The sequence below is a fragment of the Artibeus jamaicensis genome, unplaced genomic scaffold (genome assembly GCF_021234435.1).
Source record: "Artibeus jamaicensis isolate MK-2021 breed Jamaican fruit bat unplaced genomic scaffold, CSHL_Jam_final contig_60, whole genome shotgun sequence".
NCBI classification, from domain to species: domain Eukaryota; kingdom Metazoa; phylum Chordata; class Mammalia; order Chiroptera; family Phyllostomidae; genus Artibeus; species Artibeus jamaicensis.
This window is the reverse complement of record NW_026521900.1, coordinates 7,313,211-7,340,373: the sequence shown is the minus strand read 5'-3', so window position 1 is coordinate 7,340,373 and position 27,163 is coordinate 7,313,211. Positions and strand designations below refer to the sequence as shown.

Sequence of the window (27,163 nt, the reverse complement as noted above, 5' to 3'; positions counted from 1 at the left end):
AAGTGAAATTTGTCTGTCTCAGCTGTTGGGGTGCCCCCTCTTTGGGTCCAACTGTGGTCCTTTCACAGTTCCAGGGGTTTTTTTTGTCTCACTTGTGGGTATTTAAAAAATAAATAAGCAGGAGCAGGGAAGAAAAAGAGATAAAATTGGAAAGAAAGGAAGAAGGAATAAAACAAGAAAGGAGAGAGAGGAAAAAGGTATTCAAAGATAAAATAATAATAAAAATTAAAAAAATAAAATTACTAAAAAACTAAAACAAACAAACAAAAAACCTCTTGTTGGTTTCAAATTGGCTAAACCAGTTTTTATGCTTGCTAGCTTTAGCTGTCTGAGGGGCTACTGGTATGGCTTTTCTTCCTTCCTGATCTGCACTCAGCCAGTCTTGCCCGCACTCTCCTCAGAGATAGCCTAGCACCTCTCCCCTGCACCTTGGGTGTGGTATTCCAGTCTTAACCACTGTGGGATGGGGTGCCTCTGGGCTGCCTTTGTCCTGCAGGTTTGGGCATACACTCTTTCCAGTGCTTTGGGGGTGCGCAGGGCCTTCCCTGCAAACATTTGTGCAACCTCATGATCACTTCCCGGCTGGGTGGGGAGGAGGCTGTGTGGCTGTTGCAAGAGAATTCCCCCAAATACTTTTGTTTTTGAGAAATGCCTCCTAATCTGCCACTCCGTATAGCCCAATTCTCCAGCCAGAATGGTGACTATCAGGGTCAGTGCCCATCACTGTACGACTCTCAACTCTCCTATGCCAGCCTCCACAGACTTCAAGAGTGATTACAGCCCCTGTGTATTTGCTACTTTGTCCTTATTCCCCTCTCTGTGACTTTAAACAACCAGGTCTCTCCCAGTACTGCTTAAATCTTGTTTGGCCAGGGAGGGAGGAAGCAGTTGACCCAGTTCTTTTCCAAGGACTTTGTGGCAGACCTGGCAGTGGGTGCCAGGTCTGGGGCTGCTGCTGCCCTGGTCCCCACGCTGTTCCCTGGGACCTTATTCTTCTGAAGAACTTTACTTACTGTCTGATTTTTCAGTGTCTGCTACAATTTTTTGTCTCTTATTTTCATATATTCTGGGGTACTGTTGGTGGTTTGTTCTTTTCCTCTATATATCAGCTAGGTTTTTCTCCCTGTGTAGGGGGAAGTGGAATCTGCTCCCTCCTACCATGCCACCATGTTCCTCCTTTTCTTAAAAAAGTTTTTAATTGTTGTTCAAATACAGTTTTCTGCCTTTTCTCCCACTCCTCCCCACACGCCTCCCCTGTTTCAACCCCCCTTGTTATTGTCCATGTGTCCTTTATAATTGTTCTTGTAAACCCTTCACCCTTTCCCCCATTATCCCCTTCCCTCTCCCCTCTGATCATTGTCAGCCTATTCTAAATTTCAATGTCTTTGGTATGCTTTTCTTGCTTGTTCATTTTGTTGATTACATTCTTGTTAATGGTATGATCATATGGTATTTGTCTTTCACTGCTTGGCTTATTTCACTCGGCATAATGCTCTCCAGTTCCATCCATGCTGTCACAAAGGGTAGGAGCTCCTTCATTCTTTCTGCTGTGTAAAATTCCATTGTGTAAATGTACCACAGTTTTTCAATCCATTCATTTACTGATGGCACTTAGGTTCCTTACAACACTTGGCTATTATAAATTGTGCTGCTATGAACATTGGGGTACATAGGTTCCTTTGGATTGGTGTTTCAGGGTTCTTAGGATGTAATCCTAGCAGTGGAATGGCTGGGTCAAAAGGCAGATCCATTTTTAGTTTTCTGAGGAAAGTCCATACAGTTTTCCATAATGGTTGTACCAGTCTGCAATTCCAGCAACAGTGCACGAGGGTCTCCTTTTCTCCACAACCTCTCCAACACTTGTTTGTTGATTTGTTTATGATGGCCATTCTCAATGGTGTGAAGTGGTATCTCATTATGGTTTTAATTTGCATCTCTCTGATGGTTAGAGAGGCCAGAAATAAACCCAAGTCTCTACAGTCAATTAATATTTTATGAAGGGGCAGCAGCATAAAATTAAGCAAAATTAGCCCCTTGAAAAATGGTCTTGGTAGAGCTGGACAGCTACATGAAAAAAATGAGACTTGACCACCAATTTACACCATACACAAAAATAAATTCAAGCTAGATAAAAGATTTAAATATGTCATAACACCAGAAAAGTCCTAGAGGAGACCATAGGCAGGAAAATTTCAGATATTCTGCACAGCAATACTTTTACTGATATGTCCCCTACAGCAAGGTACTTAAAGGAAAGAATAAACACATGGGAGCTCATCAAAAGATTAAGCTTCTGAGCAGCTAAAGAAAAGAGCATTGAAATAAAAAGAGAACCAACCGTATGGGAAAGCATATTTGCCAATGATACCTCAACAAGAATCTGATCTCCAAAATATATAAAGAATTCTCATAAATCCACTCTAAAAAGACAAGCAACCCAATTTAAAAATGGTCAAAGGGCTTGAACAGATACTTCTCCAAGAAGGACATACAGAGGGTCCAGAGACATATGAAAAGATGCTCAGTATTTCTAGTCATCAGGGCCTAGTTTCCTTTGTGTGTTTGTGTGTGTGTGTGTGTGTGTGTGTGTGCGTGCGTGTGTGCACATGAACAAATTACTTTATTGTTGCAGTTGATCAATTGGGACGGCTTTCCTTTTTTTAAAATTTTATTTAGTTATTTTTCAAGTACAGTTTTTTGTCTATTTCTCCCATCCCAACCTCCCCTGCCCCGGGCTCCCCACATCCATCCCATTTCCAACCCCTTAGTTCTTGTGCCTGTGTCCTTCCATTTGTTCCTCCAAATCCCTCTGCTTTTTCCCCTTAAATTCCCTTCCCTCACCCATCTGGTCACTGTCCCCTTGTTCTCTATTTCAGTGTCTTTGTTGTTTTTCTGCTTGCTTGTTTGTTTTGTTGTTTAGCTTCCTGTTAAAGGTGAGATCATATGGTATTTGTCTTTCAACACCTGGCCTATTTCACTCAGCATAATGCTTTCCAGTTCCATCCATGTTGTTGCAAAGGGTAGTAGCTCCTTCTTTCTCTCTGCTGCATAGAACTCCATTGTGTATATGTACCACAATTTTTTGATCCATTCATTTACTGATGGGCACATAGGTTGCTTCCAACACTTGGCTATTATAAATTGTGCTTCTATGAACATTGTGGTGCATGGGTTCTTTGAAACTGATGTTTTAGGATTCATAGAATATAATCCTAGCAGTGGAATTGCTGGGTCAAAAGGCAGGTCGATTTTTATTTTTCTGAGAAAATTCCATACTGTTTTCCATAATGGTTTCACCAGCCTGCAATCCCACCAACAGTGAACTAAGGACCCCTTTTGCCCACAACCTCTCCAACATTTCTTGTTTGTTGCTTTGTTTATGATAGCCAGCCTGACTGGTGTAAAGTGGTATCTCATTGTGGTTTTAATTTGCATCTCCCTGATAGCTAACGATATTGAGCATGTCTTCATGTGTCTCTGAATATTCTGTATGTCCTCTTTGGAGAAGTGTCTGTTCAAGTCTTTTTCCCATTTTTTAATTAGGTTAGATGTCTTCCTACAGTGGAGTCGTGTAAGTTCTTTGTATATTTTGGAGATTAAACCTTTGTCTGAGGTATCATTGGCAAATATGTTTTCCCATACAGTTGGTTGTCTTTTTAATTTAATATTGTTTTCTTTAGCCATGCAGAAGCTTTTTATTTTGATGAGATCCCATTTGTTTATTCTTTCCTTTACATTCCTTGCTCTAGGGGACATATTGGTAAAAATGTTGCTGCGTGGAATATCTGAGATTTTCTTGCCAATGTTCTCCTCTAGGACTTTAATGGTGTCATGGCTTATATTTAAGTCTTTTATCCATCTTGAATTTATTTGGTATATGGTGTAAGTCTGTGCTCAAGTTTCATATTTTTGCACGTAGCTGTCCAGTTCTCCCAACACCATTTGTTGAAGAGGCTATCTTTACTCCATTTTATGTTACTGCCCCCTTTGTCAAATATTATTTGACTGTAGAGGGTTGGGTTTATTTCTGGGCTCTCCATTATAATCCATTGGTCTATGTGCCTGTTTTCATGCCAGTACCAGGCTGTTTTGATTACAGTAGCCTTGTAATACAGTTTGATATCGGGTATCGTGATCCCTCCAGCTTTGTTCTTCTTTCTCAAAATTGCAGCTACTATTCGGGGTCATTTATGGTTCCATATAAATTTTTGAAGTGTTTTTTCTATGTCTGTGAAATATGCCATTGGTACTTTAATAGGGATTGCATTGAATCTGTATATTGCTTTGGGTAGTATGAACATTTGGATGATGTTAATTTTTCCAATCCATGAACAAGGGATATGTTTCCATTTGTTTGTGTCTTCCCTGATTTCTTTCTTCAGGGCTGTGTAGTTTTCTGCATACAGGTTTTTTACTCCCTTAGTTAGGTTTATTCCCAGATATTTTATTTTCTTTTTGCTATATCGAATGGGATTTTTTCCTTAATATCTGCTTCTGCTGACTCATTGTTAGTATACAAAAATGCCTGCCCTGGCTGGCATAGCTCAGTGGATTGAGCGCGGGCCTATGACCAGAGTATTGTGGTTCGATTCCCAGTCAGGGCACATGCCTGGGTTGCAGGCCAGTTCCCAGCAGGGAACACATGAGAGGTAACCATACATTGCTGTTTGTCTCCCACTCTTTCTCCTTCCGTTCCCCTCTCTCGAAAAAAAAAATAAATAAAACCTTTAAAAAATGCCTTTCATTTCTGGATATTGACTTTGTAACCAGCTGTTTTGCCAAATTCATGAATTAGTTCGAGCAGTTTTTTGGTAAAGTATATAGGATTTTCCATGTACACTATCATGTCATCTGCAAACAGTGACAGTTTTGCTTCCTCCTTTCCTATTTGGATGTCTTTTATTTCCTTTTCTTACCTGATCGCTGTGGCTAAAACTTCCAATACTATATTGAATAGAAGTGGTGAAAGTGGGCATCCTTGTCGTGTTCCTGATCTTAGTGGAAAAGCTTTTAATTTTTGCCCATTGAATATCATGTTGGCTGTAGGTCTCTCATATACGGCCTTTATTATACTGAGGAATGCTCCCTCTATTCCCACTTTGCTGAGTGTTTTTATTATAAGTGGGTGCTGTACCTTATCAAAAGCTCTTTCCACATCTATTGATATGATTATGTGGTTTTTGCCTTTGCTTTTGTTTATGTGATGTATTACATTTACTGATTTGCGAATATTGAACCATCCTTGCATCCCTGGGATGAATCCCACTTGTTCATGGTGTATGATCTTTTTGATATATTGTTGGATGCAATTTGCCAATATTTTGTTGAGGATTTTAGCGTCTATGTTCATCAGCAATATTGGCCTGAAATTTTCTTTCTTTGTTGTATCTCTATCTGGTTTTGGAATTAAGATGATACTGGCTTTATAAAAAGAATTTGGGAGTTTTCCATCTTTCTGGATTTTTTGCAATAGTCTGTGGAGAATATGGGTTAGTTCTTTCTTAAATGCTTTGTAGTATTCTCCTGTGAACCTATCTGGTCCAGGGCTTTTGTGTGATGGGAGTTTTTTTATTACTGCTTCAATTTCTTTTGATGTTACTGGTGTGTTTAGATTTTCTGTTTCTTTTTCATTGAGTTTTGGAAGATTGCATTTTTCTAGAAATGTGTCCATTTCCCCTAGGTTTTCAAGTTTCGTGGCCTACAGTTCTTCATAGTAATTTTTTACAGTCCCTTCTATTTCTGTGGTATCAGTTGTAATCTCTCCTCTTTCATTTCTGATTGTGTTTATTTGTGTCCTCTCTCTTCTTTTCTTGATGAGCCTACTCAAAGGCTTGCCTATTTTGTTTATCTTCTCAAAGAACCAACTCCTGGATTCACTGATCCTTAGAATTGTGCTTTTAGTCTTTATGTCATTTAATTCTGCTCTGATCTTGGTTATTTCTTTCCTTCTGTTTGCTCTGGGCTGTCTTTGTTGTTGTTCCTCGAGTTCTTGCAGGTGTAGGGTTAGGTTGTTTGTTTGAAATGTTTCTATCTTCTTTAGGTAGGCCTGTATTGCTATAAACTTTTCTCTCAGGACTTCCCTGGCTGTGTCCCATAAGTTTTGGGTTGCTGTGAGATCATTTTCATTTGTTTCCAGAAACTTTTTGATTTCTTCTCTAATTTCATTCTTGAGCCATTTGTTGTTTAATAGCATACCATTCAGCCTCCATGATTTTGGGTGCTTTGGGTGTTTTCTTTGGGGTTGGTTTCCAATTTCAGTCCCTTGTGGTCAGAGAAGATGCTTGGTATGATTTCAATTTTCTTGAATTTTTTGAGACTTCTTTTGTGTCCTACCATTTGGTCTATTTTTGAAAATGTTCCATGTGCATTTGAAAAGAATGTGTATTTAGCTTCTTAGGGATGAAGGACTCTATATATATATCAGTTAAGTCCATTTCATCTAGGGTGGTGTTTAATGCCACAATATCTTTGTTGATATTTGGTTTGGAAGATCTGTCTATTTTTGATAGTGGGGTGTTAAAATCCCCTAGTATAATTGTGTTGTTGTGAATATCTTTCTTGTATTTCTCCAAGATTTTCTTGATATATTTTAGTGCTCCTATGTTTGTTGCATATATATTTATGATGTTAATGTCTTCTTGGTGGACTTTCTTTGAGTATTATGAAGTGACCTTCTGGGTCACTCTTTATGGCCCTCTTTTTGAAGTCTATTTTATCTGATATGAGAATTGCTACCCCAGCTTTTTTTTCTTGTTTGTTTGCTTGGTAAATTTGTTTCCAGCCCTTCACTTTTAGTCTGTGATGGTCTTTTGCCCTGAGGTGGGTCTCTTGTAGGCAGCATATGTGTGGGTCATGCTTTCTTATTCATTCAGCTATTCTTTTTCTTTTGATTGGAGCATTTAATCCATTTACATTTAAGGTTATTATTGATAGGTATTTATTCATTGCCATTTTTGTACCTGTGTTTCTCTGTGCCTCTCACTTTTCCTTCTTTTCCTTAAAGCAGTCTTTTTAGTATTTCTTGTAAGAGTGGTTTGGTGGAGGCCTATTCTTTTAGACTTCTTTTGTCTTAGAAGCTCTGCATTTGGCCTTCTATCTTGTTTGAGAGCCTTGCTGGGTAAAGTAGCCTTGGTTGTAGGCCTCTGGTTCTCATTACTTGGAATATTTCTTGCCATTCTCTTCTTGCTTGGAGTGTTTCCATTGAGCAGTCAGTAGCTAACCTTATTGGGGCTCCCTTGTATGTTATTTCTTTTTTCTCCCTTGCTGCCTTTAAGATTCTCTCTTTGTCTTGGAATTTTGCCATTTTAATGATGATGTGTCTTGATGTGGGCCTCCTTGGGTTCCTCTTGATTGGGACTCTGTGTGATTCCTGGATTTGTGAGACTTTTTCTCTCATCAAATTAGGGAAATTTTTCTCTCATTACTCTTTCAAATATGTTCTCTATCCCTTCTTCTTCTCTTTCTCCTTCTGGTATTCCTATTATTCGGATATTATTACGTTTTATATTGTCTTGCATTTCTCTTAATCCGTCTTCTTTCTTTCTGAGCCTCTTTTCCTTTTCCTGTTCTTTCTGTGAGATGCTTTCTACTTTTTCCTCCAACTCACTAATCCAGTCTTTTGTCTCATCTACCCTATTTTTAATGCTTTCTACTGTGTTTTTTAATTCGGAAATTGTATTCTTCATTTTCTCTTGGCCCTTGCTAATAGATTCCATTTCCTTTTTAATGTTGATATAGTTCATGGTGAGATCATTGTAGCTCCCCTGTAGTTTCTGGTAGCTCATTGTGAGTTCTTTGAACTTCCTGATAACCAGTGCTTTGAATTCAGTATCTGATAGTTGACTTGCCTCTATTTCATCTAACATTTTTTCTGAAGTTTCTGCTTTTTCTTTCATTTGGGGATTGTTTCTTTGTCTTCCCATTGTTTGAGACTATTCTTGCTAGTCTCAGCTTCTAAAATTGATCTGTTCTGACACCCTGGGTTTATGGTGTGAACTTTTGTGGTATGATACCTGTGAAGGTCAGTGGTGCAGACTCCTGCAAGTATCTTGATGTTCTTCGTCTCCACCTACTCTAATGCTGGTCGTCGCGCTGGTCCCTGTGCTGGTGTCTTATCAATGCTGAGTATCCCAGCTCCAGTAGCTGACTCCTCCAGCACCCAGGCCGGTTACTACGGCAGCACACAGGGGCCAGTAATGTCCCAGCTCCCCTACCTGACTCCTCTGGCCCCCAGGCCCGTCACAAGGGTTTGGAGTGTCTGGCTCCTGTAGCTGACTGTCTGGCGCCCAGGCCCTTCTCTCTGGCAGCAGCACAGGGGCCTCCAGTGTCCCAGGTCCCGTAGCTGACTTCCAGATGTCCAGTCTTGTTGCTATGGCAGCAGCACAGGTGCTGAGAATATCCCAGCTCCCGTAGCTGACCCTTCTGTTGTCACAGGGGTTTGGAGTGTCTTGGCTCCCGTAGCTGACTCCCCTACATCCAATCTTGTTGCTATGGCAGTGGCACAGGGTTGAGAATGTCCTGGCTCCTGTAGTTGGCTCCCCAGTGCCCAGGCCCATCTCTATGGCGGTGGCACAGGGGCCTCCAGTGTCCCAGCTCCTGTAACTGACTCTTCTGTGGCCCAGGCCCATAGCTATGGCAGCGGCACAGGGGCTGAGAATGTCCCGGCTCTTGTAGCTGACTCTTCTGTTGCCCAGGACCGTCACAGGGGCTTGGAGTGTCCGGCTCCCATACCTGACCCACCCCCGGCTCCCAGGCCTGTTGCTATGGTGGCGGCACAGGGGCCACGTGTGTCCCAGCTCCTGTAGCTGACTCTGCAGCTGTCTGGTGTTTCAGCGTCGGTCACAACCTCTGGTCTTTTAATTTTATAAATGCTGGTTAACCGATGGTTTATTGTGCTGTTTCTCTATAGATCTGCCAGGATTTTCACCCATGAGTACATGAGCTAGAATCTGCTCCATCCTACTCTGTTGCCATCTTCCCAGCATCTCCAGGGTCTAGTTTCTTTTAATGAGTTCATAATGTGCTCATTCTCCCACCAACCAGTTGTGGAGGCCCACCCTACCCACCCTTCCCAGCTATGGCTTCTGAGCTTTGGCTTCATATGTTAACATTAACAATATTCTTGGGCTTGACTAATATTACTTCATATTGTTTTCAAAATATTAAGTACATTTGTTCAATTTACATTTTTTAATGGTCACTGTTATGTTGTTAGTTTGAATCCACAATTCACATAAATGGGTCAATGAGACACAAGTGGTTCACTGAGAAATAGGGATGAAAAGTGATATATAAAAATTCCGACTTAAAATAATGCCATAGATAAAACCAATAGGCTGCAGTTTCATTTTACTATGAGTCTGCTACAAGTGAATCTGCTAGAGATGATTTCTGACAAGCATTGAGAAAGAAAAGTTTGAATTGAAAGTATAGTGAACATTATTGGAAAACTGCAATTTATTGGACTTGTGATTTGTTTAAAATCCCCCAAAGCATAGTCTGTTATGTAACTTTCTTAAATAGTAGGATGAAGACATTGAAACTTTTGTCATTTTCAAATAAGACAGAGTGACCTCTCTGGTAAATTTATTGTATTTACTTAAAACAAGCATAAAATAAATGCTTCCTGTTGTGTAAATATTTAATTTTACAACTAAAGAGAAGAAACTGACCTAAAGAGGGGTAACTCAAAGTTGCCCTTCTCATGGCCAACATGCAATAAATCATATTACTTCTGGAAGCATATAAAAAAACCTCAAAACCAATTATATACAAGTCTGTCCAGAAAGTATCTAGCCATGTAATATGAGAAAAAAGACATTTGTGGAAGAATATAAAGATACAAGAAACATTGCACATAGGACAATGATGCCATAAATAGGGGATCTCAGTCCCCTTCAAAGTTATGACCTTCTTGAGGAAATCTGAGTCATTGACAGTAGTTTGAATCAAGTTATTGGTAACTGCTGCATGGTGTTCCTTTTGTTCTTGTAGCACAAGCTGCAAAATAAGTTTTTCCATGATATGTTTCATGCCAAGGTCATGTATCAATATCTCGGACACAGTAGTTTCTGGAATCTCCAGATCAGCTTCTAGTTCTGTTAGTTGCCAAACTTTGTTGACTGTAGCCTGTACACATTCCACATTCTCAGGTGTTCTGCTTGTTCTGCAGAACAAGGGTCACTTTCACCAGATTCTCAACCATCTTTGAAGCCTTCGTGTCACACTTTTATTTGTGCTGCACTCATTGAACTGTCCCCAAAAGCTTTCTGAATCATCCAAATAGCTTCTGCAGAGGAATGTTCAAGATTAATGCAAAATCTGATGCAGATTTGTAGCTCTACTCACTCAGTTATTTTAAATGTGATGGCCACACAGGACACATATTCACTTAATGGCTTCTTCAGTCCCCACTGACTGGTAAAGTGAAATTGTCATTGTTCACGTATGTGCATTCCAGTCCACTCTCCTTGACTGCCAGGTTACATTGATGTCACCTAAACCATTCTTGTTATTTTAACAATGGCTGGACTTTTTCTGGACAGACCTTGTATATTACACTTGAATTAAAACCAAAAATAATATCACTCATGAAGTTGCTATTTTGCTTTACAGTGAGGTGAAACCACTTAAGTGTCAAGTATGATTCAGTGCTTAGAAAATATGCTGCACATATAAGACAAGGAAAGGCTGCATGGCAGCTTGTTTGGATTATAACTGAGAAATCATGTTATTAGAGAAGATACATTTTATTCACTGGTGGTCATTTGATGGGTGACAATGTAGCCTGGCAAAATGGTAGGTGTATCTGGAGTAGGTTCAATTTGATACTACTCCACACTCGGACATATTTCCAGAAAATAATCCATGGTAAACAACCAAAGTACCTGACTTTGTGTTGCAAGCAAAACAAAAGCTCTGCATGTAATGAAATTATGTAGTTTTTTCAGCATCATATGCAAAAAAATGAGCAGTAAATAAGAAAACTAAAAGCTGCCTTGGTTGGTGTGGGTCAGTAGACTGAGTGCTGGCCTGCAAACCAAAGAGTCACCAGTTCAATTCCTAGTTAGGGCACATACCAGGGTTACAGACCAGGTCCCCAGTTGGGGACACTCAAGAGGCAATCACACTTGATGTTTGTCTCTCTCTTTTTCTCCCTCCCTTTCCCTCTCTAAAAGAACAACAACAACAAAAACTAAAAGCCTGCTTTTTCATATTGAAGTATACTCCCGGTGAGTGAAAAGGCACTTACATGAGTTTGGGATTTGAGCAATATGATTACAAAAAAAAAAAGCCTTTGATATAATGATAGCATCAGTCAGTAAAGACTATTGCAGTGACTTCAAATAGATTATTTACATTGTGTACTCAGCCAAATAATTGGGATCTTGAACAGAATAAACTTGTCACATGAGGGCCTGTATTTAATCCTTCATTCTACACATACTTATTGGGTGCCAGCAATGTGTTGGATGGATGGTCAGCCAAAGAGCTCTCTTAAATTCCTACTCTTTGAATGACACAATAGGCATATGATAATGCCTACATTTCCAAAGTGGCCAGTGTAAATTATTTTTTCCTTCAAATTGTAAAACAAAGAATACTATTTTCTATATACCAATAATACGCAAAAGAACCCAAAGTTATGGTGCTAAATAAAATTTATATAGTCATAATAATGTAAACACCTAAGTGATCTAGCCAAAATGACAATGTAAGTATATATTGAGAAAATGGCCATAGTTGATATGGAAGCCATGCCTCTATGAAAGAGAGAGTCATTCTCTTCTGCTCTAGAGGAAAGTCCATAGATAGGGCCTGAAACCACAAAATCAATAATATTTGGAGATATCTAAATTATTAAAGAGAAAACCACAGACCCCAAATGGTGTCACTTGTGGTGGAAGCCTATAATATTAAAGCTAGACTTAATTCTGATTTAATTATAGTTTCAACCTATCCCAGAAACAATTTTAGTCAACCAATCTGGAATTTTTCTGGCCAATGCCAATGAGGTAATCTGTCAAGTGGGTCCTCTCCATCCCACCTACCACCCAATAGAAAAAAAGACACTTCTCCAAGGAGGACATAGAGAGGATCCAGAGACACATGAAAAGATGCTCAGTATCACTAGCTATCAGAGAGATGCAAATTAAAACCACAATGAGATACCACTTTACACTGGTCAGAATGGCCATCATAAACAAAGCAACAAACAACAAATGATGGAGAGGATGTGGAGAAAAGGGAACTTTAGTGCACTGTTGGTGGGATTGCAGACTGGTGTAGCCACTGTGGAAAACAGTATGGACTTTCCTCAGAAAACTGAAAATGGATCTGCCTTTTGACCCAGCAATGCCACTGCTAGGATTATATCCTAAGAACCCTGAAACACCAATCCAGAAGAACCTATGTACTCCAATGTTCATAGCAGCACATTTACAATAGCCAAGTGTTGGCTGCAACCTAGGTGCCCATCAGTAAATGAATGGATAAAAAAAAACTATGGTATACACAATGGAATTCTATGCAGCAGAAAGAAAGAAGAAGCTCCTACCCTTGCAACAGCATGGATGGAACTGAAAAGCATTATGCTGAGTGAAATAAGACAGGCAGTAAAAGACAAATACCATATGAGCTCACCTTTGACAGGAACTTAAATAACAAAACAAATAAGCAAAATATAACCAAAGCCACTGAAATAGAGAACAGGCTGAAAGTGACCAGATGGGAGAGGAGAAGGAATTTCAGGGGGAAAGGGGAAGGGTTTTCAGGAGCAAGTATAAAGGATACATGGACAAAAACAAGGAGGTGGAAATGGGAGGGAGGTGGGGAGGGCTGTGGGGGTGGGCTGGGATGGGGGTCAAAGGCAGAAAACTATACTTGAACAACAATTAAAAGAAAAGAAAAGAAAAAAATGGGCAATCTGCATGCTAAAAACCCTTCCAGTTTTCTTCCCCCCAAAAGAGATCATATCTAGCCCCCAAATAATGCTTTCTTTCCTTTTGTTAAGAGCTCCCTTGCCCTTTTAAATATTTTTTATTTATTTATTTTTAGAGAGAAAGGAAGGGAGAAAGAGTGGGAGAGGACCATCAATGTGTGGTTGCCTCTCATGTGTCCCCCACTGGGGACCTGACCTGCAACTCAGGCATGTGCCCTGACTGGGAATCGAACCAGTGACCCTTTGCTTCATAGGCTCGTACTCAATCCACTGAGCTATACCATTCAGGGCTACCTTGCACTTTTATAAAACCCTTTTAATAAAAAAACCTTTCATTTTGTACCATCCCTCAGAGAGCTGTGCTAGTTGCTAGATGGGAAAGTTCCTGATTCATGAATCACATAATAAAACCAATTAGATAGTCAAGTTTATTCCATTGAATTTTTCTTTTTAACAAGGTCAATACCGAAATGGTCAGTTGAAGATTTAAAAGTTGTTGCCTCTGGAGATATGGGTTTTTGGGATTGGGTCTGGTCTTTGCAACAATCCTGGTATAACTATTAAATTATATGCATGTATAACTTAGCACTACAATTTTTTAAAAGTAATGTAGAATATTTGGAAAATGAAGAAAAATCATAAATAAAATAAAAGTCTCATAAAATATCTTCAAAGTGGGTTTAAAACTTTAAAATATTTTTTAAACCAGCAGATTAGAAGATGGAGGCAAAGATAGATACACTTTGCCTCGCCACACAACCAGAAGAAAGACAACAAGAAATTTAAAAACAATAAACCACCTGCCAGGAACAGAACTGCCAGAAAATTGAACTGTATGGAACTCAGACAAACAAGGAGTTATAGATGAAACACTCATTCAGACTGGTAGGAGTGCCAGAAATGGGCAGCCAGGGTAGAGAGGACTCACAGCAAGGTGGTGGCTGGAGGAAAGGACAGTCCCATATTTGCGTTTCAATAAACCAGGAGGAATAACTGGAGAGGGAGACAGACACTGTAACCCAGGGTTCTTGCATGGGAAAATAGAGCCTCAAAACCTCTGACTGTAAAAATCTGTGGTGATTACAGCAGCAGGAGAAACTCCCAGCCTCACAGAAAGAAACATTGGAGAGACCACAGGATTTTAGAATGGACACAAACCCACCAACCTGGGAATCAGCACCAGAAGGAGCCCAATTTCTTTGTGGGTATAAGAAGAAGTGACTGAAAGCTGGCTGAGAGCTGAGCAATTGACATTGTTCCCTCTCTGACCCCTCCCCAACATACAGTGCTGCAACCCAGTGATGTGGTTTGCTCCACCCTGGTGAGTACATAAGTCTTTGCCCCTTATTACATGACAGGTGTGCTGAGACAAAGAAATTGGCCAAAATGAAAGAACAGATCAAAACTCCAATAACTAAGAGACGAAGAGATAGCCAACCTATCAGATGCAGAGTTCCAAACACTGGTAATCAGGGTGCTCACAGAAATGGTTGAGTATGGTCACAGAATAGAGGAAAAAGTGAAGGCTATGCAAAGTAAAATAAAGAAAAATGTACAGAGAACCAACAGTGAAGGTAAGGAAACTGAGACTCCAATCAATGATTTGGAGAAGAAGGAAGAAATAAACATTGAAGTGGAACAGAATGAAGAAAGAAGAATTCAAAAAAGTGAGGAGAGACTTAGGAACCTTCAGGACAACTTTAAGTGATCCAATATCTGAATCATAGGGATGCCAGAAGGAGAAGAAGAAGAGCAAGAAATTGAAAACTTATTTGAAAACATAATGAAGGAAGTCTGGCAAGGGAAATAGACTTCCAGGAAGTCCTGGAAGCTCAGAGAGTCCCAAAGAAGTGGGACCCAAGGGAAGCACACACCAAGACTGTAGGATAAGTGGAGGTGGTCTGGCTTACCCAGGTGCCTGGGAAGCAGTGTTCCCATAGCACTGAATGGGCCTGATAAGTAGTGTTCTCATAGCCTTGAAACTGGGTCCAATAAACTGTTTCCATAACATGAAGTGGGCTGGCATGTGCAGAATTTTGCTATGTTATATAATTTTCTGGCTTGAGACCAACTTTGTTTGCCTCTAGTACTTAAGCAAGTGGGGGCTTCCCACTGGGTGCCACAACACATGCCACGCTGGGGAGCAAGGGCCACGACATGTGCCATGCAGAGACATGCAGGGAGACATGCAGCTTACAGCATGTGTGGCTCACTCATTTGTGAATAAAGTCATGTCAAGCATCCTCATGGCTCCGCACATTTTCTTTCACCTCCCCAAATCCCAAGAACCTGTCAGGCCTTGATCCATAGCAATACAAAGGTACATCATAATTATAATACTGAATATTAAAGATAAAAAGAGAATATTAAAAGCAGCAAGAGAAAAGGAGACAGTTACCTACAAAGGAGTTCCCATAAGGATATCAGCTGCTTTCTCAAAAGAAACCTTACAGGCAGGAAGGGGCTGGAAACAAGTGCTTGAAGTCATGAAAAGCAAGGACCTACATCCAAGATTACTCTATCAAACAAAGCTTTCATTTAGAACGGAAGGGCAGATAAAGTGCTTCCCAGATAAGGTCAAGTTCAAGGAGTTCATCATCACCAAGCCCTTATTATATGAAATGTTAAAGGACTTAATCTAAGAAAAAAAAGATGAACAAATATTTGAACAGTAAAATGACAACAAACTCACAACTATCAAAAACTGAACCTAAAAAACACAAAAACAAACTAAACAAACAAGTAGAACAGGAACAGAACCAGAGAAATGGAGATCATATGGAGGGTTATCAGCAGGGAGGGGGAGGGGGAAAATGGGGGAAAAGGTACAGGGGTTAAGAAAAATAATGGGTAGATACAAAAATATCCTGGAGCGTGTTAAGAATAGTATAGGAAATGGAGAAGCCAAAGAACCTATATGCACAATCCATGGACATGAACTAAGGTGGGGGAATGCTGGTGGGAGGGGTGATGCAGGGCAGAGGGGAATGAGGTGAGAAAAATATGGGACAACTGTAATAGCATAATCAATAAAATATATTTTTAAAAATAAACTCAGCAGATTGGTATGTTTATCTTCCATTTTTCATAATAAAAGGAATGATACTTTGCATGTCAATATTTGAAGTATTTTTATGCATAAAGAAATACAAAGCTGCCCACCACAAAAATTGAACTGTTTTTAAAAAATAAGCTGCTAACTACCCTTTTACATAAAAGTAAAACATAATTATACTAAGTCAGATTTCTTTTTAGTTTAAACGAGACAAACATTTACCATATTTCTCTCTTTTGTTAACAGTCCAGAAGTAGTTAGACTTCAAGGTATTAGGGAACGAGGCTTCTATCTTGAAGCTCACCATCTGTATTAGCTTTCCAGGGTTGCCATAACAAATCAGCATAAACTTGGTGGCTTAAGAGAGCAGTAGTCTATTTTCTCACCTTTCTGGACATCAGAAGTCAGAAATCAACGTGTTAGCAAAACTATACTCCCTCGAGTCTCTAAGGAGAATCCATTCCTTGCCTCTGCTAGCTTCTGGGGATTCCTTCAAGTGATCCTTGGTTTGTGGCTACATTACTCCATTCTCTCTCTGTCTCTACATGGCCCTCCCCTCTGTGTGTGATGATCTCTGAGTCAGATGTTTTTAATGCTTGCAAAGAGTTTTAAAATCCATCTATTCCTAGAATAATTATGAATATGAAAGAGTAGAAATGAAGTTTACTAACTGTATTTTCTAGACTTGAAGGATCAGCATTTCCTCCAAGATGACTTTTCAACTGAGAGGATAAACCTGCATGGTTCACCTCCCTCTTCTCACCTTCCACCTCAACCGTCCTCCATTTATGGAATGTTTGAATCCATTTATAAGTGAAACAAAGAGTAGGGCAAGGGAACTATTAAAAAAAGGAAAGAAAGGCTTATTTGGGGGCTAGACATCATCTCTTTTGGCTGGGAAAAGAACTAGAAGGATATTTATCATGCAGATTGCCTCTTTTTTCTATTGAGTGGGGAGAGGGTTTGGAGAAGGTCCACATGAGAGACTATATTATTACATTGACATTTAGGTAAACTTTTTCTTAATATTTAGTCTTCTAAGTGTAGATACAATGGCTTCAAAATCACACACACAGAAATTTGGAAAAGGGTTCAAATCCAGAGGAGAATAGGCTGCCTGCTCTGAGTAGGGCAACTTCTCCTTTATCTCCTGGCCCTCTGGGTGATTATGACACAGTACATTACGGGAAAGATTGGTCTTCTCTAATTTTTTAAAGATTTTATTTATTTATCTTTAGAGGGGAGGGGAAGGAAAGGAGACAAATATCAATGTATGGTTGCCTCTCGTGAGTCCCCTGCTGGGAACTGGCCTGCAACCCAGGCATATGCCCTGACTGGGAATTGAACCGCGATTGTGTGGTTCGCAGGCCTGCACTCAATCCACTGAGCTACAACAGCCAGGGCTGTTTGTTTTTTTTTAAAGATTTTATTTACTTATTTTTAGAGAGAGAGTAATGGAGGGAGAAGGGGAGAGAACCACCAATGTGTGGTTGCTTCTCATGCACTGGGAACTGGCCCACAACCCAGGCATGTGCCCTGACTGGAAATCAAACCAATGATCCTTTGCTTCGCAGGCCAGTTCTCAGCCCACTGAGCCACAGCAGTCAGGGCTTATCTGTAATTCTTTACTGTATTGGTGAGAAGAACTGAGCTTCCAGTAATAATACCACCTTCCCCAAAAGTAGGGTTGTAATGGCCTAGGACCAAGAAAAGGAGACTTGAAAGCCATCATCTCTTTTTTAAAGATTTTATTTATTTATTTTTAGAGAGAAGGGAAGGAAGGGAGAAAGGGAAAGAAACATCAATGTGCAAGAGATACACTGATTGGTTGCCTCTCACATGCCCCCAACTAAGAACCTGGCCCACAACCCAGGCACATGCCCCGGCTGGGAATTGAACCAGCAAACTTTGGGTTCACAGGCCACCACTCAATCCACTGAGCCAGGACAAAAGCCATCATCTCTTTTTGTAACCAGAAATCCCCAGAGCAAGAGAGAAATCATTCACTTTTCAAGTAAAGGCACAGAAGGAAAAACACAAGGCTGGTAGTAATGTCACCCAAGAATTTAACAAAAGGAAAAAGAAGCACTCAGAACAGTAAACATGCTACTATTAAAAGCACACAGGAGAAAATTGTTCACATGTCAGAAATGGTGGAGCAAAGGAAATAGCCCTCAGGGAAATACAAATCCTCAAAGTCACAGACAACACTTGCTACAGTGCTTAGCTAATCAGAGGCCTTCCTTACAAAGCTTATTGGTAAGTCTTGAGGAAACTCCTTCTATGGCTTTATATTTTCTGGTTAGTTTCTTTTTTAAAAATAATTTCACACACTTCCTTGGGAAACTAAAAGCAAAGATGTCATACGCAGTCGGCCCTGAGTATGTCAGGAGTTGGGAAGGATGCCAACAGCAACATTCCCTGAAGTAAGTCTTTCTGCCTATAAGCAAATTACAAAATAACAATTCTCAACCCAGAATATATAGTGTATCTGACAGTGGTGGAAGTGGGTTTGTTCTTTGGGAGTACATCTCTTGCAAAAGTTTTGAGACCCTACATTCAATGTGGAAACATACAGAACATCAGGCTGTTTATAAAAAAAAAAAAAACAGCACTGACTGGTATGGCTCAGTGAGTAAGTCATCCTGGAAACCAAAAGGTTCCTGGATCAATTCCAAGTCAGGGCACATTGCCTGGGTTGCAGGCCAGGTCTCCAGCTGAGGGTGTGAGAGGCAACTGATGGATGTTTCTCTCACGCATCAATATTTCTCTCTCTTTCTTTCTTCTTCCCTTTCCCTCTCTCTAAAAGTAAATAAAATCTTTTTTAAAAAAGAATTACGGATCAGTGAGTCAAGATGTATGAGTAAGAGTTTTATTAATATATTCTCAAGGGAGATAATGGGCCTGCAGAGGTTGATGAGAAGGGATTAGCATAGAAGAAGCAACAGGAGAGCCTAGGTGGGGCTTCCTTAGCTCACCTGGAAGTCAGAGAAAAGGGGGCTTGGGGCTGGGCTCAGGGGATCAGCCTGGGGCAAGCTGCCAGCTGCCCATTGGCCTTAGAGCTCAGGAGACCGGTGCCTATGAAGAAAGGAGTTGGGGCTGGGTAGAGGAAGAAGAAAGTAAAGGGAATGGTGTGGGCTTCTCCCCAGAGGGAGAACATGTGCATGCTGGGTCCTTAGTCTTGAGGCTTTTCTTTTTTTCTTGCAGGTGGGAATCTTAGGGGAAGTCTCAGGGGAGGGGTCAGTGGACGATGCATCAGTTCTCCAGGTGTGTCCTTTCAGGGTCATGGTCTCCACTGATTGGTCAGTGGCAGGGGAGGGGGTTATTAGTCATTGCAGCTGGTACTGGCATTGCCTACCTGGTTTTGCAGCTTTTCTGGACCTGGAGCTAAAACACAACTGAGGCCTGCATGTTATCTCTAGGGAGGTAAACTTTTGTATCTGGCTGAAATTCCTCAGCCATTGTGTTCAGCTGTCTGTCTCAGTCTCCCTATTCCAAATTTTCCTGGCTTCTCACTATCCTGCCTCAGTGAGAGGCAGGGTGAGTTTAATTTCTCCAGCAATGCTAGGTACTCCTGACAAAATCAGGAAAATTTGGCTTTATTTTTTATTTTAGTTGTTTCCTTGGGCAATGAACTTTTTCAACCACCGTTCTCTAATGGAGGTTTATATTCCATTCCAGATCTTGTAGCTTGAAAAGGAGCAAGATAATATTATTAGCAATGTTGTTTGCTGTTTATAAGAATCATTATTTTAATATAAACACTGGAAGTAAAATAATCAATATAATTTTATTCTCTTCCTTCGCATAAAGGAAAGGCAGTAAATAATATTGAGTGAATGAATTAAGTAGCTAAATTGTTCTATAGTCAATTTAAAGTTACAGAAGTGGTTCATTAACTGGAGAGTGAATAACTTGCTACTTTGCCCCTTCACCTTTCCCAATATCATATTTTTATTTTTTTACTCCTCAGCCAGGGATATATCCAGTGATATTTAGGGGGGGGGTAAGGGAGAGAGAGAGAGAAACATTGATCAATTGCCTCCTGCATGAGTCCTGAATAGAGATTGAACCTGCAACCTTTCTGTTTACACAACTTTCCAATCAACTGAGCCACACCAGCCAGGGCTCCCTGTATCTTATTCATAGCTCATTTGCTGTTAGTAATTTAAGGACATCACAAGATTGGGACTTTTTGCTTAGACAATACATTTCAGATGGATTCTGGAAAACTGGCAAATGTCAATTAAGGGTAAGAATTCTTACCAAGGTCAGATCTTTATAGTGCCTATTTGAGAAAGGAAGGTAAGAATTTTACATTGCCCTTTGCTTTTCAATGTCACCATAAGAATGTCCAAACCTGTGCAGAGTTTTTACAACGGTTTATTAGAGTTTATTTGAGCCAAACAGAGGACAGGACTAGAAGCAAGATCTCAAGAAACTGAGAAAAACACTTCTCAGAATGATGGTTTGCAGTTTCTTTTAATATATTTAGAATTAAGGAGAACACACAAGGAAGATTACATGATAAAGGGAGCATGAAAGATCTGGAAATCTCTGAGTGGATTGCAGGATAATTAAGATTATGTGCTACTGTGAGGTTGTGATACTTCCTAGGGGTCTGAAAAAGGTGTTTCAAAGGTGTGTTAACCTGGATGGACAAAAACAATGGACAGGGCTTGCTTAGGGCAATGATAAACTTTTGTTAGGGAAGTAATAGGCTTGAGGCATGACTACCTATAATGACCAGCCCAATTAAAAATTCACGATCAGCCCTGGCTGGTGTAGCTCAGTGGATTGAGCGCAGGCCTGTGAAGCAAAGGATGGCAGTTTGATTCCCAGTCAGGGCACATGCCTAGGTTGCAGGCCAGTTCCCAGTGGGGGACACATGAAAGGCAACCACACATTGATATTTCTCTCCCTCTCTCCTTCCCTTCCCCTCTCTCTGAAAATAAATAAAAATAAAATATTTTTAAAATTTCATGATCAGATCACTCTGTGACTATGCTTTTGATTAGATTTACCACAGAACCCCTTTTTTATTCACAAAACTTCAGATTAGCAAGAGAAAAACATTTTTAAGAATTAGTTCTTTGGATTGTGACTACAATTAGAATTTGGTTTGGGGGTATCCATTGGTTATTGATCCTTTCCTTCCCAGGGACAGCTATTGCTTTCCATGTTGTCTCACTGTATGTTCTGAGAACTTGGCTTGATTCTCTGCCTGCCCTAGAGGGCACAGAGTTTTTCAATTCTGCATGTGCAGGTGGCTCAACTGTCAAGTTGGGGGCACTGAAAATATGATCATACAGAAATTTGGGTTGCATCCCATTTGCAGCTAGCATCTGACTGACTATTGCCAGATATCAGAGGAATTGTCTAAGTCTTTCTTTTGGTTATCTTTGGGCATAGCCCTAAGTCTTAGGATAGTATTATCTTTTGTACCCTTTTTGCAGATGCCTCTTGTATCCATGGATAAGCCATAAAAGGTGTATTGGTTTCGGTTTTGGGTCATTTGATAGGTATAACTTTAGTTTAAAAGAAAAAGGAGACACTTTCCATCAAGATGGAAGATTAGGCAAACCTTGTGCTCACTTCCTCCCACAACTGCATCAAAATCACAACTAAATTACAGAACAGCCATCATTTAGAACTTCCTGAACATCAACTGAACACAAGTCCTGTAACTAAGGATAGCAAGAGGAGGAGGAAGCTGCTGCTGTGGGGTGGTGGCCAAGCACTAGGAGTACCTGGTGAAGAATGTGATGGGATCAGTAACCTGTCTTCAAGAACGGACCTGGGATGAGATTAAGAAATCTTCTGGAAAGGTAATGTAGGATGGGCTAGAAACCATATAAATGTCTACAATGGCGGGTCCAGGCTCAACTCCAGCAAGCCAATGGGGCCAGTACTGTTAAGCCAGAGTCACTCAAGAAACCAGATAGACACAGCAAGCTAAGGAGCAGGGTTTATTATGGGGAATCAGAGGGAAAGTGGAGCCAACTGAGGGAGGTTAAGACTCGCTTGGTTGTTCTTAGGGCAGGGTTTTTAAGCACAAAGCCCCCGCAAAGCATAACTGATTGGGGTGTCAGAGTCTGATTGGCTAGAGCTGGTTGCTGGTTGTTCTGCTGCCCCCGCAGCAGAACGGCTGTTTCTGCTGACCATTGTTCTTGATACGTCTTGTCAGGCTCAAGTTAAAGCTGCATCCTGTTATGTTAGATAGGCCGACCCCAGACCCAATCTTAGCTAGGCATCTGCTTGTCCTGGGTATCTGTTTGTCCTGGGTAGGGTCGACAGGCAGTTTCCCAGGCATGCATTTTCACAGGCTATAGTTTCCCACGGTACAGTTTTCCTGCCTGGTGATTTTCCATTCCTCTAGGCCTACCTAGGTCTGTCAAGCACCAATCTCCCCACTACTCACCACCACCCTTGGAGACTTCCAACCCCAACAAGTTCAACAAGCAGACCAACCAACTGCAATATCTGCTCAAAGTGGTACTCACAACACTATGGAAACACCAGTTTGCATGACATTTCCAGCAGCCTGTGGATGTGGTCAAGCTCAACCTCCCCATTACTATAAAATCATTAAAACACCCATGGATATGGGAACAGTAAAGAAGCTCTTGGAAAAAAAACTATTACCGGAATGCTCAGGAATATATCCAGCACTTCAACACTATGTTACAAATTATTACATCTATAATAAGCCTGGAATGACATAGTCTTAATGGCAGAAGCTCTGGAGAGTTTGCCTTGCAAAAAAATCAACAAACTTCCTGCAGAAGAAATGGAGACCATGATAGTCCAGGGAAAAGGAAGAGGATGTAGGAGGAAAGAAACAAAGATGGCAATACCTGGCATCTCTGCAGTAGGAAACACAAACATTGACTCCTCTGTGTGTGCAGACCTCTCAGGAAAACCTTCTCCCTGTGCAGGCCTCACTCAGGACTCACTGTCCAGGGCTCTATCATGAAAATGGTGCTTCTCCAGTTGCTTCACACTCCCTGACCAGTGCCCCCTGCTCCCACCCATGCCAGCTTCCAGTCCATGAAAAGCCATCCACACATCATTGCAGCTTCCCCATAACCTGTGAATACAAACATGAATGTTAAAAGGAAAGTGGGTACCACCACCCCCACTACCATGGGCCCCATTCGCAACCCAAATTTGCTGCCCTGGGAGCCCAAGACTACAAAGCTAGGCCCCCAGGGGGAGATCAGCAGGCTTGTGAAGCCCCCAAAGAAGCACATGTCTGATTTACAGCAGCACCAGGCACCAGACAAGAACAGCAAGGTCTCAGAGCAGCTCAAGTGTTGCATCCTCATGGAGATGTTCCCCAGGAAGCATCCACACAGCCTATGCCGGGCCCTTGTACAAGTACAAGCCCATTGCTATGCAGGTGCTGGGCCTGTATGATCATTGTGACATCATTAAGTATTCCATGGACACAAGCAGTCAAGTCTAAACTGGAGGCTGGTCAATATCACTATGCTCAGAAGTTTAGTGCCAAGATCTGGTTGATGTTCTCTAACTGCTACAAACCCTCCTGACCATGAGGTGGTGCTATGGCTGGCAAGCTTTAGGATGTAGACAAGATGTGCTCTGCCAAGATACCAGAGGAGCCCAAGAAGCCTGTGGCGCCTGTGTCCTTCCCAGTGTAGCCATCCCCCAACAAGTTTGTGACTTCATCCTCATCCAGTGACAGCAGGGACAGTTCCTCAGAGAATGACGACAGCTCAAGTGATGCTGCCGAGAAGGAGGTAGCCCCAGAGGTGTTGGAGTTCCGGGAGCAATTTCAAATTGTAAAAGAGCAGCTTGCAGCTGTCTCACAAGCCAAGAAAGATGAAGCAGGGAAAGAAGAGAAAGACAAGAAAGAAATTAAAGGAGAAAAGGATGAAAAGAAAGAGGAAGTAAAGGAGAGTAAGAAAAGCAAAGGCAAGGAGTTTCCTCCCCAAAACACCAAGGAAAACAACAGTAGCAATAGTAAGATAAACAAGAAGGGGCCAGTGCCCATGAAGAGCCAGCCCCCTCCAGTGTACAAATCAGAGGTAGAGGATGAGTGCAAGTCCATGTCCTACAAGAAGTGCCACCTTGCCCTGGACATCAGCAAGCTCCCAGGTGAGGAGCTGCACCATGTGGTATATATCATCTGGTTTAGGGAACCCTCAGTCAAAGTGTTCAGCCCCAATGAAACTGAGGTCAACTTGGAGACCCTTCAGCTATCTACCCTGCAGGAACTGTAGCACTATGTCATCTCCTGTTTGCAGAAGAAATAGATACCTGAAACTGAGAAAGCAGATGTGATTGTTGGCTCCAAGAAAATGAAGGACTAATCCTCAGAGTTGGAGAGCACCAACAAGTCCAGTTCCTCTAAGAGTGAAGACTCCAAAATATGTCATGCCTAATCACTGGACATGGACTGTTAATAAAATGTTGTCTCAGATTCCTTCCCAGCAAATTCTAGCTTAAGTCAATTTTCTTCTGTGAAAGGACAGGACTCAATCAAGTTATAGAATTCCTCAGAGCCCTGGGCCTTTGGCCAGGGTGCATTAGTCATGTCCAGCAGGGCAGCACACGCAACATCCCACCTCCGGGAAAGCTGCTTGCCTGGCTGGCCACCAGGGCTCCCTTTGTATAGACTGCCTGGCTAACCCATCCAACATCCCTGGCTATCTGGGCTCCTCCAGGTAGGTAGCATCTCCCTGAGAGTGATGACTGTGGCCCTTCACACACATACATGTGGTGTTGCTCCATGTGCAAGGACCCATAACAAGTATGTTTTCTCTCTCTTTATCCTTCCATCTTTTTCTGGGACTCTGTACCCTAACTGCTTCCCTCCTGGACCTGGCAATGATGTTAGTCCAGGGAAGATCTCATTCAGTCTAAGAAAGAACATCTAGAGCTTTCCCAAGTGAGGAATGGGAGCTGACTCACAGGCCCCTGGAGTCCTTCAGTTTTTGCTGTGGCCTGTTGGACATTTTCCCAAGTTCTTTGGCCTCTTGTAAAGTCACATAGGAAAAGACTTCCTGGGCTGCCCTCCATGCCTCCCATGTGAATAGAAGCAGGTTTCAGTGGGCAGAAACTATGGGGGCAGGCCACTGGTTAGGGCATTTGGGGAGGATTGCCATGTATCCAGCTGATTGGGCTCCTGGAGCCCATCATACCTGCCCTGAGTGGGGTCAGGGTCTGGGCTAGTGGGTTAGAAAGGGCTCTTAAAATCAGGAGCACTGGTGGTGAGGTTATCAGAACCCTCAGTGCCAGCTCCCTGCACATTGCTGAGGGACATGACCAGTATGAGCACGCTCCTAGTTTGCAGTCTGCTGCAATAATGCCAGAAGCCAGGAGTTTGGCAGTCCAGGGTGGTCATGTCATCCAAGCCCTCTGAAAGGTACTGAATAGGTTTTTTTGATCTAAAAATTAATATTGACCCTTTTTTGGTCATGAATCCAGCATCTCAGCAGAAAACTGCCTGAGGCAAAAAGTGTCCTAAGGAGCAGCATCTGCCTTTTAGGGAGATTTTTTTTTCTTTTAAAGTGTAGTTTGTGCATACTTCTTCAAAGCCTAGCTGTCTGCTGTCATCTCAGAGCTAGCCTTCTGGAATTGGAAGCTGGCTTGAGGAGGTGCAGTTCACCATCAGCAGACCTGAGCAGCTGTAAATGCCTCAGATCCACCTTGGCCTTGGGTTCTAGCTCCAACAGCCCTCCACACACCCCATATCCCCTAGGGTTATACAGTGTGTGCTCAGAGTCCCAAGCTACAATCTTCTCCTCTGGCCAGTCAGCTTCCAGTCAAGCTCCATTTGCCAAATAGACTATTTTGAGCTGCGCTTTGACCTGTGCATGATGTGTTCCCAGGACAGCTCAGTTTAGCTGAGGCTAGGGGACTTCATGCCTGAAGATTCCCATAGGACAATTGGGAAGTGGCTGACATTGTTTTTCTGGGAAGATTTTGCCATCTTGCAAAACATGGCAGCCTGGACTTCCATAGTGTCAGGTTGTGTGCCACTCCACCCCTTTCCATATGCTTGTAGACAGGCTGTAGCCAGAGACCACCTCTCCTTTTGGGGTCCTTGTACCCTCACTGTCCGGGGATATCGTCCTTCTTGCCTATAGCTTTCCCACCTGTCAGAAAACTTGATCTTTAGACTCCAGCTTTTATCTGTGCCCAGTGCCCCAGGAAGAAAGCAGAGGGCAGTGCCCACTCCTTTTTGTAGCTCCCTGTGCTCGGGCAGTGGGAGGTCACAGCCAGGCCTCAATTCATCCGTGGCTTCAGATCTCTGTGTGGTTACAATTCCCCTCTTTCTTTTGATTATTCCTCAATCTCGAGGAATATAGGGCAAGGGGGGGTCCACTCTTAATCTAAAGGGAGGATTAGCTTGTAAGATAGAGTCAGATTTGTCTGCCCATCATGGCCCTCTTATCAGGCTCTTACAACCTCTTACATTCACCACTTCTGTGATGGTCCCTGAGCCTCGGTGGGGGCATTCTGGGTGTTCAATTTACAAGTAGGAACCACAGCAGTGGTAGAAGAAGCAGTAGGCCAGGATACCTATATTGTAAGTAATAAGCAGAGCAAACTACAGTTAGTCTCTGAGTCCTTAAGTCTGCCATTTGAGAAGACCTCTGGATAAAAGGCTCAGAGCTTCATTTTTGCTGGAATGAAGGCAAGCAATGATGATTTAACAGATCCCTCTGGCTAGAAGTCCAAACATCCCTAATGAAAGTCCTGACACCAGCTCAGGCAAGCTCTCTGTGTGGCATAGGCATAGCAGTCGCCAAAACCATCTAAGCATGAGCTGTTGTGATGATTACTGTGAAGTTTACATTTATGTGATCTAGCAGGGGTCTATAATTATAAGCCTTAGGGAAATAAAGACAGTTGTAGTTCTCAATGATTCCAAGGTAATGGATGAAAGAGAAATGAAACACTAGTTCAGAGGGTTTTGGCTAAATATTTTTACTAGAAAAATTTAGGATCTAGCCCAGGCCACACACAAAAAATAAGATTTTAAAGACCATTAACTAAAGTAGGATCTAGTATTCATAATTGGGCATTATACTTTCGATTGAAAGAATTTTTTCTCTAAAATCATCCTATGTTATCAAAGATAGCCAAGTTAAGACTAATTTATTATAAAAATCTAGTTTTCCATATACTTCTATTTA

General features: G+C 41.6%; 1 pseudogene; it reads left to right on the top strand.

The window, feature by feature from the left end:
• Positions 1-8,051: 8,051 nt before the first annotated feature.
• Positions 8,052-24,403, top strand: LOC128628215 (bromodomain-containing protein 4-like; annotated as a pseudogene).
• The last annotated feature ends 2,760 nt before the right edge of the window (positions 24,404-27,163 follow it).